This window comes from Triticum aestivum, chromosome 1A (genome assembly GCF_018294505.1).
Source record: "Triticum aestivum cultivar Chinese Spring chromosome 1A, IWGSC CS RefSeq v2.1, whole genome shotgun sequence".
Lineage (NCBI taxonomy): Eukaryota > Viridiplantae > Streptophyta > Magnoliopsida > Poales > Poaceae > Triticum > Triticum aestivum.
Window position 1 is genome coordinate 215,752,432 of NC_057794.1, and position 5,310 is coordinate 215,757,741.

Below are 5,310 nucleotides of genomic sequence, written 5' to 3' on the forward strand. Positions count from 1 at the left end.
CCGTGCAGGCCCAGCAGGTGCGCTCTTGGCAGATAATGGTGGTTGTGCCTGTTTTCTTGTATCACGACTGGAGGAGGCACCTAATTGAGGTGCTGGTGTAGTTGAAGTAGAAGATGCACGCGGTGTCCATGATGAAGGTCGGCCTGCAGAAAAGTTAGTTCGCCCCAATGCTTGCCGATCCTGCACTTCACGTTCAGCTTTACAAGCAAGATGGAATAAACGAGTGATATTAGTATACTCCTTATAGTCTAGAATGGTCTGAATCTCTCTATTTAATCCACCCAGAAAACGTGCAAGCATAGCTTCATTCTCCTCACAATACCACATCTAATCATGCCAGTCTGTAATTCCTGACAATATTCTTCTACAGAATTTTTCCCTTGTCTTAAACGCTGCAATTTTTTAAGCAATTCACGTTGATAATATGGTGGAACCCAACGCGTACGCATAGCAGTTTTCAAAGCAGCCCAAGTAGTTGGAATAGGATATAATCTACAATGTTCAGACCACCATACACATGCAAAACTAGTGAAAACACAAACAGCAGCAGCAACTCGTCTCTCCTCAGGATATTGTAAACATGTAAATCGTTGTTCAGTTTCTAACTCCCAAGTAAGATATATATCAGGAACATATCTACCCTCAAATGGTGGAATATTCAATTTCAGTTTAGGAATATGGACATCATCTCGTACCTGAGGTGGTGGTGCAGGCCTACCATTACGAATATATACCTGAGGTCGACCTGCTGGTGGTGGTGCTGGTGGCTGCTCGTAGATCTGATTTTGATCAACCTCATCCTCATAATCGCCCGCATACTCATCATCCTCCTGGGTACCAGCAGCAGCAGTAGCAGGAGCCAAAGAAACACCAACAGCAGTAGCAGCGGCACCAGAATTTTTTCCTGGCTCAATAGGAACACGCTATGCTCGTCCATACTGATTCGGAAGGGGGCGTAGTTGTTGTTGTTGCAGAGGTGCGACAGGTGCAGCCGGTGGTGGAAGACGCGCAAGCAGTTCATTAAATCTGTTATCGAGCTTTGTTTCGAACGTCTTCTCAAGGCCAGTGATCTTCTCCATGGCCTCTTCAAAATTGTTCAGCACATCTTGTACCTGTTCAGTCATCATTTGCTGAAACTTATCATGAAGCTCCTTGTTCGATAAGTTCTCCCAGTCAATCTCGTCGGCTTGTGATCCTGGCATGGTTAGCAGCAATAGAAACACACAAGAATATGATCCTACAGACTACTAAGAAGTGGTGGTGGTGTATCACAAATCCGACAAGCAAATCTCAAATTCTTACCAGTTCTTACCCAGCAGCAGGCGGTGATCGGCAACCGTTGTAGTCAAAAAACTCTCAAAGCTTGGATAGAGCGATTACCAGGGAGAGTCAAACACACGACGTAGATGTATGTGGAGCTGGGAAGGCTTATAGTATGGTAGCAAAAAGGGACAGCAATAATCAATTCAGAGATGCAAAGCTGAATAAACGCTCAACGACGGTACTGTGCTGGTCCTAGGCTAGACTGTGCTAGAGACGCGAGCCTAGAACACCAACAAAATCACGGCGCGGCACGTAAACAAGGGAAAAGCACACTCTGAAATTTTTCTTTTCGCTCTTTTTTTTTTGCGCTCTTTTTTTTGCGCTGCTTTTTTTTTGCGAAAAAGCACTATAATGGCGAGTGTCTCAAAACTCTTCCTCGGTCAAACTGACAGGATGGGCACGAAATTTTTTTTTTCCGACAATTTTTTTTTTCGACTGCCCGGACCCAAAAACTGGAAACGGGTCAAAAAAAACTTCCTATAATGGCACCTGTCTCAAAACACTCAGAAACACCTAAAAATAGGATAGCCAGAAAATTTTTCGAAAAATGCGTTTTCGAAAAATTTTGGGCCTAAACGGAGCGTGGTTTCCGGACTCTTTTTTTTCTTTTTTTTTCCGAAACCTACTCCGGCAAGGAAACACGAATCGGAATCTAGATGGATCTCGAAAACAAACCTAATATGACAAGAACTCGGATTGGTGGTGGATATATGGTGGTAGATGGCAGCGGTGGTGGTATATGACAGCTGTGGTGGTATATCGATACGGATTCGAAGCGGTGGCGGATAAGCGGTGGTGGTAGATGGCAGGGGTGATGATGATGGTGCGGCGGCGGCATGACAACTTATGACCAGAACTCGAAACTCTAAAAGACTAGACTCTAAGACCAGCAACTAGAAACGACGATGCAACCGCAAATTCAACAAAGCAAAACCCTAAAAAGATTATGCAAAGGCTCAGATTGGTTCGGATATGATGAACTAACCCTAATTTTTTTTGTGGCTTTTTCGTGGACTGTAGGTATGAAGAATAGACTCGATCTAAACTACGAAAAACTGTAAAATCTCACCGAGCAACCTGGAAATCTGATACCACTTGATAGAGGCAAAGGTGTCCCGTCTTTTGATGAGATGATGGATATCGCTTTGGTGGAAGTCGACTTTGACGATCCGACTACGAACGTGCGAGGACGTCGCGCCTTAGCAATCGCTAAACCAACTCTGAGAGGTTATTGACCACGCCGGAGCACGATCAACCTGACCACGAGGGTCTGTTTCCTGCGAGCAAACGAAGAACAAGCAAGAAACTAAGATTGCAATCTGGATATTGCGAATATAAGATGAAAGCTTTATTGATCAAGGTGGGGTTATGTGACACCTTTGTCTGGTCGTTGAACACAAACGAAGTACGCGAAGTTGCAGCTATGGCGAACTTTTAATCTAAACAAAACCCAAAGTCTAAACGATGCCCTAAGGGCTGTATATATGGAGGAAGAGGGGGAATTTCGTGGCCCTTGGTGGAGGGGTCCGAAATCAACCCTATCTCTTGTTTCCCCACACATAAGGACTCTAAAAATAGCCTATACTTATGTATTTCGAAATTACATGGGCCTGGCCCAATAATAAGGTGACACAGCACCTAAAATAGCCTCGGGACGAAATTTATGAAGTGGCATCTTGTATATTTCGTCCAAGGCTTCATGCACCCATTATGGTGGCTTCAAAGTCCTGAAATCATCACTTGTAACTCCGTTCTTGTTCCCCTTGCGCATGCCATCATCTCCATGCTTGTTCTTGCTCCAATGTTCATCCTTCTCCAAGCTAGGCCCTTCATTTGTAAGCAAAACAAATGTATCCAATTTAGGCAGCATCATATTCTCATGAACATTAGAATCATTACCAAGAAACGAAAGTACCTGGTAATTTAGTTGGCGTGCACGAGCTCTAGTAATTGGTCCAGTATGTATAGCAGCAGGGGCTGTGGGTGTAACAATTGTATTGATGTCCTCATCACAGGCCCATGTAATTTCGAAATACATAAGTATAGGCTATTTTTAGAGTCCGTATGTGTGGGGAAACAAGAGATAGGGTTGATTTCGGACCCCTCCACCAAGGGCCACGAAATTCCCCCCCTCTTCCTCCATATATACAGCCCTTAGGGCATCGTTTAGACTTTGGGTTTTGTTTAGATTAAAAGTTCGCCATAGCTGCAACTTCGCATACTTCGTTTGTGTTCAACGACCAGACAAAGGCGTCACAGAACCCCACCTTGATCAATAAAGCTTTCATCTTATATTCGCAATATCCAGATTGCAATCTTAGTTTCTTGCTTGTTCTTCGTTTGCTCGCAGGAAACAGACCCTCGTGGTCAGGTTGATCGTGCTCCGGCGTGGTCAATAACCTCTCGGAGTTGGTTTAGCGATTGCTAAGGCGCGACGTCCTCGCACGTTCGTAGTCGGATCGTCAAAGTCGACTTCCACCAAAGCGATATCCATCATCTCATCGAAAGACGGGACACCTTTGCCTCTATCAATCTGACTAGACTTAGCATCCGTTACCCATCCGCAGTCAAACGGCCAGGTGGAGCGAGAAAACGGCCTCATCTTGTCCGGCATCAAGCCCCGGCTGGTCGAGCCGCTAGAGCGCTCGGTCGGCTGCTGGATCGGGGAGCTACCGTCCATCCTTTGGAGTCTCTGGACCATGCCAAACAAAGAAACCAGCTTCACTCTCTTCTTCCTCGTGTACTAGGCCAAGGCTGTCATCCCAACTCACATCGAGTTTGACTCACCTCGCGTCACCATGCACGGAGCAGAAGCAAAGGAAGCGCGAGAAGATGGCATCGATCTGCTGGAAGAGGCCCGACTACTAGCACTCGACTGGTCCGCCATCTACCAGCAGGGCCTGCGCCGCTACCACATCCGGAAGGTCAAACGACGATTCTTCCGCGAAGGGGACCTTGTGCTTCGGCTGATCCAGCGAACAGCTAGCCAGCACAGGCTCTCGGCCCCTTGGGAGGGGCCTTTAATCATCAGCAAAGCCCTGGGCAACGACTCCTACAACCTCATCAATGCGCAGAAGCCCAGGGCACGCAAGAGGGACGACTCCGGCAAGGAAACAGAGCGCCCATGGAATGCAAATCTTCTCCGTCGATTTTACAGTTGATGCACTGTATGTACCACGCTACCTTTTGTATTATGCAAAGACAACGGGCTCCTCGAGGAGCACTCGGGGGCTACCCTTTTATCTATCTGATAAGAATATGCATGTGAATGTATTATTTCATTCCTTCGCCCGGCATTGGGTCCGGTCAGTCGGCCCAGTGGCTCGCCGCCTTGTCCTATGTTGATACCACCTACAGTCGAATAAGTAGTGTGCTGACATCTAAGCTCTCTCTCGCCTTAAGCCACAGCTCGTAGAGCGACTGTCTGGTTGGCAAGAGCTAAAGGCAGGAAATGATGTCCACATGAAAAATGACTAAGGAAAAATACCAGCATAGGCCAAGCCGGCTCCTCGCCTCACCCGTCCAGCTGCTGAGCAGCCGGCCGGCCGGCTTCTCGCTTGACTAGCTATGTTCTAGACGGCCGAAGTACTTGTCTATCCTAAACGGACAAGTCCCTGACATAGCCTCAGACCGCAGAGCGGCTGTCCGGCTGGCAGGGCAGCAGCCAAAGGAAGGTGGCAAAGGAAAAGGCCAAAAAGAACAAAAAGCAACACCAAGCTAGAACCCGGCAAGAGCACAAGCATGTGCGAGAATAAGTTATTTACATACCAAAGGGCTCATGACCAGCATTCAACAAAGTTTGAATTACACCCCCAGCGGGTGGAATTGTGCAAATTTAACTTGTTCAGAAGTTACAAGACAGGAAAAACAGGAAAGATAAATAGCCGCCTAGGCCAGGGGCGCAGCAGGCACAGCAGACGGGTCGGCAGAGGCAGAGGCGCCAGCTGGTGGAGTGGCCGACTGGTGGGTCTCGGCTTGGTCGACATC